Source organism: Triticum dicoccoides, chromosome 7B (genome assembly GCF_002162155.2).
Source record: "Triticum dicoccoides isolate Atlit2015 ecotype Zavitan chromosome 7B, WEW_v2.0, whole genome shotgun sequence".
Taxonomy (NCBI): Eukaryota; Viridiplantae; Streptophyta; class Magnoliopsida; order Poales; family Poaceae; genus Triticum; species Triticum dicoccoides.
In genome coordinates, this window is record NC_041393.1 from 584,318,673 (window position 1) to 584,330,858 (window position 12,186).

Below are 12,186 nucleotides of genomic sequence, written 5' to 3' on the forward strand. Positions count from 1 at the left end.
TTCGTTGCCTGGAGCCCTGTTACCCTATAGAACGAATCCAGCGACCTAATCGATTTCCCCTTTGACCTACTGCTGCTTGCGACCAAAAAAAAAAACGAATCTAGCGACCTAATCGATTTCCCCTTTGACCTACTGCTGCTTGCGACCACAGACGCCTGACTGTGGTGGTGCCGCCGCGCCGGCGTCCGGCAGACTGGCCATTGTGGCTTGCCGGCGAGGCCGCGTGGGGGTGATCGCTGGCCGCTGGCGGCCGGCCGGCTAGGGCTAGCCGTTGCTGCATCCACTCCTCCACTCCTCCACTCCAGCATCCTTCCCTGTGGTGCCTCAGTGAGCCAGTGAGCAGCTGCCCTTGTTGGATCTCTCTCCAGTTGTCTCTCCATATATCTCTCCTCTGCAAATTGTAGAAAGTTCAATTGTTTTAATTCTGAATCTTATTTCACCTTAGTTGAGGAAAATTCTAATTAGGTCATCTCACCATGGATTTATTCAGTTGCATTTTGTACTGAATAAAAAATGTTCTTTACCAAGGAGCATTATTTCCAGGTGGAAGTATTTCGTGCAACACTTGATACTCAGCTACATGAATTAGAATTCAGGTTCAATTACAAGGTACTGGATCTATTGACCACTAGTGCTACCCTGATACCTAAAAATAAATTCAGATCTTTCAAAGCTGACGATATTTGTGAGTTAGTGAAGAAATATTATCCAGCTGATTTCACCCAACAGGAAATCTATGGATTGGAGCAGCAACTAAAACACTTTGTTGTGGATGCCTCCAATGACAAAGAGTTGAAAAATGTGTCAACCTTAACACATCTTTGTCGATATCTTTTCGAGACAGGGAGACATTCTATCTACAATTTGATTGATCGATTGTTGCGATTGCTTCTAACTCTTCCAGTTTCTACAGCAAGTGCCGAGCGAGCATTCTCAACCTTAAAGATTATTAAGACAAGGCTACGTAATACCATGGAAGATGATTATCTAGCCAATAGCTTGCTAGTAAAAATAAAGAGTGAAATCACGGAGAAGTACATCTACGAAGATGTTCCTATGCACTATAAGGGTGCAAAGAAACGAAAAGCTAATCTGTAGTGCAGTCTTGCTATAGTGAACCGAATGCTCCATGGTTAAATGGTATTTTGGCATAGTTCCTTTTGATATGGAGTATAACTAAAATTAGAAATGCATTTTGTAAAGCTACTCTGGAGAAGATCAAGATAAATGTCTTGGTTTCTCGATATTTGCAATATCTAACTTGTTGTGTTCGTATGATTTTGTATTTGGTTTTTCTTTGCAGCTTCGCCCCTCCTCAGATTTCTTTCAAGCTCCGCCACTGCTTGCGTGGCCGCCGCCGCACCTGCTCGCCCTGCTGCTCCGGCAACATCGCCTGGTTTCTCCGGCAGTGCAACCAGCCCGCCGGCTCGAGCACACGTCCCTCGCTTTGGTTGCGCATCCCTCGTCGCGTACCGTGTCGCAGCAGTCGGCCGGAGCTGGGGTGCAGGCTTTCGCCTTGGCGTGATGCCCGCAGTTTTCTGCCTCGTGTTCTTCGCTCTGGTGACTGCACTTGATTTGTTGTTGGTCAGCAGCTGACGCATCGATCAGTATGGAGTGCTCTCGGATTGCCTCGGCTGAGTTGATGCTCTGCTCATCGTGCTTCTCTTTGCAGTGGCCATGGCCATGGAAATGGTTCTTGCTTGTCACCAATTGGCTGCTCGCCTCTTTGGTGTGGTGGTGGCCCTGACCATGATCTTGACAGTGGCTGTGGCTGTGGCCATGGCCATGGCCATGATCTTCACATCCATGCTTGTGTGGGTGGTGCGGGGTGCCCGGCTCTTGGTGGTCGCCATGCCCGTGGTGATGAATGATGATGTTCATCGCCGCAAGCATGGCCACCAGCAGACGAACCTGCGCAGCCGCCTGCTGATTTGCACGGACCGCCGTGCTTCTCGGGGTGAGAGATGAGACCCTTGGTGAGAAGAAGCGCAGCATTTCTTCCCCCTCCCACCGTCTCCCCCTCTCAGCAACATCATGCTGTACATGATCACCAGCAAGCACGTGCCGACGTCAGCGAGCACCGCCGCCCAGACGAGCGGGTGCCCGGCGAGCGCGAGCCCGACGATGGCGAGCTTCGTGGCGACCGAGAAGACGATGTTGGTGAGGATGGTCCGGCGCGTCCTCCTCGCCAGCCGGATGGCCTTGGGGATCCTGCGGATGTCGTTGGACATGAGCGTGACGTGGCTCGTCTCCATGGCCACGGCCGAGCCGGACACGCCCATCGAGACGCCGACGTCGGCCCTGGCCAGCGCCGGGGCGTCGTTCATGCCGTCGCCGATCATCAGCGTTGGGCCGTCCCTCACCTTGAGCTCGTCGACGATCCGCACCTTGTCCACCGGCAGCAGTTCAGAGTGAACCTCGGCTAGAACATTTCCCAGCTGCCAGAAAACGCACAAGTTAATTAGAGGCTTTTTGGGTCGCGTCCTAGAGAGTGAAGACAGTGCACAACTGCAAGTGATTTTATTATATTTTTACCTGGTTCTGTGCGTAGGTGGCAGCGGCAGTGCTATCACCTGTGAGCATCACTGACTTGATGCCCATTGATCTCAGCTCCCTCATGGCTTCGGCTGATCCAGTTCGGCAGACGTCCGAGAGGCCGAATAGCCCGACCAACTCCTTGTTGCAGGCCACGTATCCAACGGTGACCCCTTTGATGTCATTTACCTCTGGAACTAGAACATGAAAAGATTCGAACAAGATCATTTAGCAACTCACAAAATCGTGTTTCAGACCATGAAATTGAAAATAAACATAGGAATTAAGACTTGAAGTTGAAAGGGCATGTTCACTGATATTCCTGAGGTTCAGTGGCAACTAGCAACAGAACTGTTTCACATTTCTTTACCAACCTGTTTCACATGAAGCCCTTGACAAGATCCTTTTGTTCCCGATGTATACACCTTGTCCGTCGATTTCACCGTAAATCCCCTCACCAGGGTAAATCTGAAATTCCAAGACATTCTCCGATTTTGGTTCCACCGAGTTTGATCGAGCATAATCAACAAGGGCAGCTGCCATTGGGTGGCTCGACCTGCTCTCCACGCTCGACACCCTGCAGAATCCATGAAATTAAGTACATATACATAAATAGGCAACACATAAGAAACTTAAAGAAAGCAAAAGTGCCAAAAGAAGTTGATGCAGAGTGTGACATGTACAGGGAAGTGACACTCACCAGTAGAGCAGCTGTTGATCTGCAACACGTTCTACGACTGCCCGGAACTCTGCGACGGCGAACTCTCCACTTGTAATCGTGCCAGTTTTGTCAAAAGCCGCGACTTTGATCCCGGCCAAGGACTCGAGGACATCCCCACCTTTGATGAGCAGCCCGGTCCTGGCGGCCTTGAGCAGCGCGCAGAAGGTGGCGACCGGCGTCGAGAGAACTAGAGCGCATGGGCAGGCGCTCACCAGGAGGACCAGGGCCAGCTGAAACCAGTGCCTCAGGTTGTGCGCTCTCACGATCACAGGCGTCACCGCCACCGCCGCTGCCATGACGATCACCGCTGCAGGTGCACTCATGGAAAACAGTGAGAAAAGAAAACCCAAATGATGAACTGTTTTTGTACAAGTATCTGAATCTGTCTAGCAGCTTATATACCAGGAGTGTAGTACTTGGCGCAGGTGTCGATCAGCCTCTGCGTCTCTGATCTGCTGTTCTGGGCCTCTTCAACCAGCCTCGCCATCTTGGCCACCGCCGAGTTGTCGGCCATAGCCGTTGTCCTCACAGAAATGTAGCCTGAAATTACCATTGCCAGTAATGTATACAGAGCACAGACAGATTGTTTTTTCTTTTTAACCGGACAAAACTGAGACAATGTCTGTTAGCACGTACCGTCTATGTTGAGGGTGCCGGCCCAGACCTGCGAGTCCGTCTGTTTGGCCACCAGGAAGGACTCTCCGGTGAGGGTCTGCTCGTCGACCTCGCTCCGCCCATCGACGACGACACCGTCTATCGGAACGACCTCCCCCGCCTTCACAGCTATCACCGTGTCGACCTTCACGTCCTGCGCCACGACCACCTGCCCCGTCTCTGCTAGCACAGCGTTTTGTGGTGCCATGCTCATCAGCGACGACATCCCGGCAGTGGCCTGTACACGTCAACGGAGCATCTAATTATCTTCTTACATGGAAAAGGATAGCACGCACCTAGCTAGTGCCTTTAAGAACATGTAGTACAAAGAGATGCATGTATTGCTTTTAGCAGGGGACTAATAATAAAGTTGCATTTTACCTGCCAACCTTCTTTAATTTCCAAGAAATAAGTAAATAACTAGGTTCCCGGATTATCTAACTCCACTAGGCATAAAGCACTTGTTGTCTCTTGGCTGACAATTTCGGGACAGGCATGGTCTCTTGGTAAAGATGTATGGGGGGCTGGCTAGCTAGTGCACGGCCAGATATCCCACAAGTCTCTAATGTTGTAAAGGAATGCATGGACCCCTTCACTGCTAAGTGGGTTCTAATGAGAGGACCTCGATCGGCAATCATGCAACTGTTTCTTGTTTTGAGCCTAAAGATCCTGCAACTATTCCTTTTTCTTCTTCTTCCCTTCTAATGACGAAACTTGACTTTGTGTATGTGTGGTTACTTGAGAGCGAGAGGGAAAGGAAAGAGATTGTGAGACCTTGCAGCTCGCCCTTGTCTCGAGCCACTCCGCCGTGGTGAAGAGGAAGACGATGAAGCCGGCCTCGGAGTAGTCCTTGAGTGCAACTGCCCCACCGACTGAAAATGTGGCAGCAAAGTAAGTATTTTTTTTTTTTGAAGCTAGGCAGCAAAGTAAGTAAAACATGCAAGAAAGCCAGCTCTTTGCATTCATTTTGGTTGCCTGCCAAAATTGCGGGTAAAGCATCTTAACGGAAACGGTTGAGAGTGGTACGATCGATGGGTATGTGATGAAATGACAACATCATTGGGTCATCCTGGATGCATGCATGAGATTTTTTTTCTCCAAAAAAGGGGTTTGCCCCGGCCTCTGTGCCACTAACTGAGTAGTAAGTAAACGAACTGATGGCAAGAAATTCTAGTTACAACTCTCACTATATATAGCTACAAATAGATGCCTTGAGAGTTACCTCTTGTAAGATGTCATGATACAATCAATTATCAAAATTTGCATATTTTTCTAATCATAATTTACATATTTTTTCTTCTAAGCAAGAAAAGCAGAGATCCTATCCCTTTGAAAGGAATGTACCGGCCGCAAATTCCTATTTTTATTAAGAAAAGCGGGGAATGTTCTCGGCCTCTACATCGAGTGATGCACGTAGATCTTTGTGTGTGAAAAAACAAAGCAAAACATGTTATCCAGTTGCAATCATGCATTTCTCAAAAATATCCCTTGTCTAACTAATAAATGCCCCATTTTGTCGGAATTGATTCTAGTACGCAAACAAAATATCTAAAAATAATGACCGGAACGAAATGTTACTTCGATCGTGCTAAAGGAATCTGATGCCCTATTTGCGGCGACATGACACGGCCGCATCCACCTGGCAGAAAAGAATACTCCTACACACTTACTCCCTCCGTCCGAAAATACTTATCATCAAAATGAATAAAAAGAGATGTATCTAGAACTAAAATACATCTAGATACATCTCCTTTTATCCATTTTGATGACAAGTATTTCCGGACGGAGGGAGTACCTGCGATAAGCATGAGTATGTTGACGTCCAGGGTGAGCCTCCGCGCGGCGGCGACGCTTCTGAGGACGATGGGCGGCAGGCCGGCGGCCGTGGCGACGAGCGCGAGCCACCTCAGCGGGTGCCAGAAGTGCTGGAAGAGCGAGGCGACCAGAAGGACCCCGCAGAGGAGCACGTAGGGGCTCGGCCATTTGTTGATCTTGTCCGCGCCGCCGCCGTACGCCCGCACCGACGCCTCCAGCCGCGCCCCGTTCAGCGCCTTGACTGAAACGACAGAAAATAAGAATCGGCCGGAAAAAAGCTTCAGTTTCCGACTCTTTTTTTTAGGGACAGTTTCTGACTTTCTGTATGTGGCCTTCCCTCTCCTCTAGGACTCTATCTGACACGACACGACACGCCACCAGAAAGGTGACGACTGACGAGTCGTGGTTGGGTGCTGAGTTATGTGTACTTTTATCGATGGGTAGTATGTGTAGTAAATAGAGCGGACTTGCTAATTGTCCTACGCTATTTATTTGATTAACCAAAAAAATCATCACGAATATTCAAGTAAAATCTAATGGTGACCTTGTGAATCCGGTTCAAGAAGAAGCGCACGAAAAGCCAAAGCGAGGTGAATATATCCGGAGGAAAGCAACATGTTCGACTTGATGCATGCGTTGGTTGGCTCACCTATCTGGGCCTGGGAAATGGTGGCAGCGTCGTGCACGACGATCACCGTCCTGGAGGGCACGATCACGGTGACCTTGTGCACGCCGGGGAGCGGCTCGAGGAGCTTCTCCACCAGCGGCACCTCCGACGGGCAGCAGATGCCCAGCACGTCGAAGTAGCTCTTCTCCTGCCTGCCAGCCATGATCTCCCTCACACTCTTGGCGTGTTTTTGGTCCTCTACCGGCGACCTGCTTCCCACCCTCGTAGTCGTATGTGACCTGCTGGCCGGCGTCGCAGTTGGAGGCGGAATGTGTGGTGCTGGTGCGCTAGCTTAGCTGCGGGACTTGTTGGGAGGGGGGCGAGAGTATTTAAGGATGATGCTGTGCAGTGCAGTGGACACAGGGGTCTGGGGAAGAGAGAGAGAGAGGGAGGGATAGGTGGATGCTGACGAAGGGAGCACCGAGGCGGCGGACCGGAGAGCTCGGCAACCGCAACACTGCCTTTTTCCTCGCCCAGGGCTTGTCCTTAATTAATCTGACACACAAATTCACTCTGAGAGATAAACAAGTGTCGCACACAGAATGCAGAGATATATATAGAGAGAGAGAAGATGGAGATGCGTGCACTCCCCAATGGAGGAAAGGGAAGCGTGGTCGGCTCGCTGAAAGTAGAAAGCAGAGAGAGAGAGAGAGAGAGGAGAGTGGAGGAAGAAGGAAAGGGAAAGAGATGAGGGGGGAGACGAGGATAGTAATGGAGGGCGATTTGTCGGATTGATTGTGGGATTGGGTGGATTAACACCGCAACCGGTGCATTATTAGCGGCACTTCGATAATCAACACGCGCGCCCCGTTTCGTCTGTGGCACGCTCCTCAATCCGCACTTAAGAAAAAGTTTTTTGCCTTTCCATAGGCATCGTTTCTTGCTAACCCATTTTCTTCTCTTTATTATACAGTTTTTGCCTTTCCATACACTCGCAAAAAAAAGGCACGCTCCATAATATGTACAATCTTTGTCACAGCCTGTCCCGCCTCCTTACCCGCGCCGCCATGACTTCCCGTCCCCTAGCGGGCCTGGCGGTGCTCCTCAGGCGCGGCGTGGCAATGGGGCGGGTGCGCGTCGCCGCCGCCGCCGCACCTCCCCTCCAGCGGCTCGCATCTGGGGTGGCGTGCTCGGGCCCCACCCTTCCGCGCTTTCCGGGGCTGCTGGCCCGCCCGTGCTCGATCGCGTGAGCTTCTCTCCCCTGCCGGCAACAGGCGACCTTCCACTTTTGGAGTCTGCGCCTGCCACGTTTTTGGAGGTTTCCCAGCTTGCGGGCCCGCCTGCGTGCACGGACCGGCCTCCCATGCCAGGTCCCAACCGCACAGTCGTTGCGCTGGTGGCCTCTGGCCTGCTTGCGGCCAATGAGAGACCGCTTCCCCAAGCCATGGTGGACAACGGGCAGATTGCCCTTGGTCAACTCACGTTGCTGGCCCTGCGGGAGCTGCTCTGTCGGGTGCTGCCTTGCAGCCTCTGGTCTGCTCTCCGACAGCCGTGGTCCCCTCCAGCACGCTCGTCTCGGACCCCGCCACCCCTGCTCTGACCGTGCTACTGCAGCCAACCACAACTCCTATTCCTGCTCAGGGGCGGGGCCCCAGGTCTGCGGCTCCACTGGCTCCATTGGCGTCCCCGAGGCGGGCCCCTCCACTCCGCGCCCGATGGACGAATCCTTGGCCTTGATTCCCATGCAGGCCATGCAAGATCCTGGCCATGTCCCTGCTGCGGCCCCAGCTAGCTCGGCGGCGACGCATGACGCCCTGGATGCTTTTGTCCTCTCTGTGCAACGTGGACTGAACCCGGTGCTGCAGCCCCCGCCTCGCCGTCGTAGACGTGAAATTCCACCCAATTTCACCCCACGCAGGAGCCACCGTATCGTCCAAGCTGACCGTGGCCTAGACTCTGAGATGAAGGCCAAGAGGGTGCTACTCCGACGTCTGGGCCTCCTCCACGACGACAAACCTGTTGATCCTGTCGCGCTGGATAAGTACGCCAAGTCGTTTGAGAGGCCCCTCGCCCCGGATGTCCTGCAAGCCTTCGCCGATTTCTACGGGTGGGATGTCCCCGTGGATGGCGTGCTGCCCATTCTAGCTCCATCTTCGCCGGGCATTGCGGCTGCTTAGTCCGCCCTAGAGCTAGTCTCTCCCTGGGACTCATGTCTTGTCATATGGAGTGCAACCCTAAGATTATATTCTGGAACGTCCGCGGCCTCAACTCTGGTGCCAAGCGCGCCGCCGTCCGCAGTGTTATCTCCTCGGACCCTCCCGCCATCATTTGTTTGCAAGAAACCAAACTCAAGCTCCTCACACCCACTCTCGTCTCGGAGAAGCTAGGCCCGACCTTCGATGCCTTCTTCTTCTTGCCCGCGGTGGGCACGTGCGGTGGCATTCTTCTCGCTTGGCGAAGCTCTAAGATCGTGGTTTCCATCCCAATCTTCGGCACGCACCACATCACCGCCACGGTTTCTTTGCTGACTGGTGATTGCCCTTGGTGGCTCACGGGTGTGTACGGACCGCAATCGGACGCTGACAAGCTCACCTTCCTGCAAGATCTTCAGGACATTCGTGCCCTCTGCGCTGGCCCTTGGATCATCGGCGGCGATTTCAACATGATCGCGGCCGCGGTAGACAAGAACAACTCTCGGCTCAACATGCGCCTCATCAGGCGTTTTCGCCGCTTCATGGCCGACATGGAGCTGCGTGACATGTACCTTCACGGCAGGTGCTACATGTGGTCTAGCGAGCGCGACAACCCCACCCTGGTCCGCATAGATCGTGTCCTCTGCACCTCCTCCTGGGAATCTGCTCACCCGAGCTGCCTTCTTCGGTGCATGTCCTCCGCTGCCTCGGATCATTGCCCGCTTGTGGTCGATTGCGCCCCGCGTTCTCCAGGGCCGCGCCGCTTTCGCTTTGAGCAATTTTGGCCGAAGATGCAAGGCTTCCAGCAAGTCGTTTCGGACGCCTGGTCCTCCGTGCAGCCTAACCCTGATCCATTCCGCTGGATCTTTGATCGCCTCCGGATCACGGCTCGGCGGCTGCAGAGCTGGAGTGCCAAGTCCATCGGCGACGTCTCCCTGCAACTCATGGTCGCCCGGGAACTTATCGCTCGCCTCGACGCGGCACAAGACCTCCGGCCTCTCTCCGCCCAGGAAGCTTGGCTCCGACGGCGGCTCATGGGCGCCTACCTTGGGTTGGCCTCCTTGGAGCGCACCATCCTCCGCCAGCGTGTTCGCCTAGCTTGGCTCCGCGACGGCGAGGCCTCCTCGGCCTTTTTGCGCATCCAGGCCTCGCACCGGAAGCAGCGCACCCGCATCCTCTCGCTCTGCCACGGTGACAGCACCACCTATGATGAGGATGCCATGGTCGAGACCGCCTTCCACCACTTCTCGAATATCATCGGCGCCACCGACCCACGCGAGTTCTCCTTGGACCTGGATGCAATTGATCCCAGATCCTTCGACCTCTCCTTGCTCGAGTTGCCCTTCACCGAGGACGAGGTCTGGCACGCCATCAAGCAGCTACCCACAGGCAAATCCCCCAGTCCAGATGGCTTCTCAGCCGAATTCCTACGCTCCTGCTGGGACGTGGTCAAGAGCGACTTCATGGAAGCTTTTGACAAGCTCTACCACATGAACGGGCAAGGTTTCCACTGTCTGAACGAGGCATTCATTACCCTGCTGCCCAATCGCGCTGACGCGGCCGCCTTGTGTGACTATTGACCCATAAGCCTGATTCATCTCGCCGCCAAGCTCGTCGCCAAGGTGCTTTCCCTGCGGCTCGCTCCCCGCCTCAACGAGCTCGTCTCTTCAAGTCAGAGTGCTTTCATCTCCGGCCGTTGCATCCATGACAACTTCCTACTTGTCCAACAGACGGCCCGACATCTTCATCACTCCAAGGCCAACCGCGTGCTGCTCAAGTTAGACATTGCTCGCGCCTTCGACGCCGTGTCCTGGCCTTTTCTCCTCGAGGTACTGCGGCACCTTGGCTTTGGTCGCCGGTGGTGCGAATGGGTGTCCATCGTGCTATCCACGGCCACCTCGCGCGTCCTTGTCAATGGGAGGCATGGCCACTTCATCCCCCATGTGAAAGGGCTCCGTCAGGGCGATCCGGTGTCCCCCATGCTCTTTACCTTGGTGATCGACGTCCTTAACTCCCTCATGCAGCACGCCACGGGCATGGGCATCCTCCGACGCCTGACCCCACGCCATGTTGCCCCCAGTGTGTCCCTCTACGCCGACGACGTCGTCATCTTCTGCCATCCGAACAGGGCCGAGCTGACGGCGATGCATTCCATCCTGCATGCTTTTGGGCAAGCATCGGGCCTCCATACGAATTTCGCCAAGTGCTCCGCCACTCCCATCCACTGCACCGACGAGGAGACGTCTTGCATAGCTGCCGTGCTGTCCTGCCCCATTGCCAGCTTCCCCATCTCCTACCTGGGCCTTCCTCTCTCGGTGTGTAAGGTGCCGGCCTTGACTCTTCAACCCTTGGTGGACCGCCTGGTCAAGAAGCTCTCCACATGGCGCGCCTCCATGCTCTCCAGGGGCGAGCGCCTAGCTCTGGTGAGGCACGTGCTATCTGCTATGCCGATCCACCTCCTCATGGCCATGGTGATCTGCCAACCGGTTCTCAAACGTGTCAACCGCATCATCAGAGAGTTCCTCTGGCACGGGCGCCGCGAGGCCAACGGTGGGCATTGCCTGGTTAACTGGCAAAAGGTGTGTCGGCCTCTCGAGTTTGGCGGCCTCGGCATCCTGGATCTTCGGTGTTTCGGCATCGCGCTGCGCACGAGATGGTGCTGGCTTCAGCGCACGGATCTGTCTCGCCCTTGGCGTCACCTCAAGCTGCCCGACGACCCGGAGGCTCGCGCCATCTTCCGCGCCTCCACTACGTGGACCGTGGGCGACGGGCGATCCTGCCTCTTCTGGGAGGACCATTGGGTGGACGGCCATTCCATCTCCGAGCTGGCTCCAGCCCTCGCCTCCCTTGTTCCCCGGCGATGCCGCCGTTCCTGCACCGTGGCGGACGGCCTTCTCCACCGTGCCTGGACCCGCGACCCTCGAGGAGCTCTCACTCCGGTGGCCATGGTCCAGTACGTTGAGCTCTGGCGCCACCTCCAGCATACCACTCTCTCCGACGAGCCAGATCGCTTGAGTTGGCGCTGGACAAGCAACGGCTGCTATTCCGCTAAGTCCTGCTACATTGCACTCTTTGCTGGTTCCATCCGTGCGCCGCACTGGCAGCTGACTTGGAGAACCTAGGCACCCCTCCGGATTAAGTTCTTCGCGTGGCTTGCGCTCCAGGACCGGTGCTGGACGGCCGCGCGCCTAGCTCGCCACGGCCTCCCCCACCATGCCCTCTGCCTGCTCTGCGACCAGGAGATCGAATCCATGGAGCACCTCCTGACTGGTTGCCCCTTCTCGAGGCAGGTTTGGCACAACTGCCTTGCTTGGTGCACTTTCACAGTTCATGCGCCAACTGTCGGCACTCGGTTCCTCGACTGGTGGCACGCTACCACGGGCAACGCCCCGGCGGCGCACAGGAAGGGCCTCTCCTCGCTCATCTTGCTCATCGATTGGTCTATCTGGAGGCACCGCAACTCCTGCGTGTTTGACGGCAGCACCCCCTCAGCTATGCAGCTATGCCTCAACATCCGCGATGAAGCGAGCTCCTGGATCAAGGCAGGAGCGTCTGGGTTAGCCGCCATAGCACCTTAGACGCTACATTATTGTTTTGGGGCTGAGCATACCCACTCTCTATCATGCTCGCGCTAGCGACTACGCCATCATTGTGCACGTAGC

At 54.7% G+C, this 12,186-nt stretch overlaps 1 pseudogene; it reads right to left on the minus strand.

Moving 5' to 3' along the window:
- Positions 1-1,133: 1,133 nt before the first annotated feature.
- On the minus strand, positions 1,134-6,675 carry LOC119338489 (annotated as a pseudogene).
- Between the last annotated feature and the right edge of the window lie 5,511 nt (positions 6,676-12,186).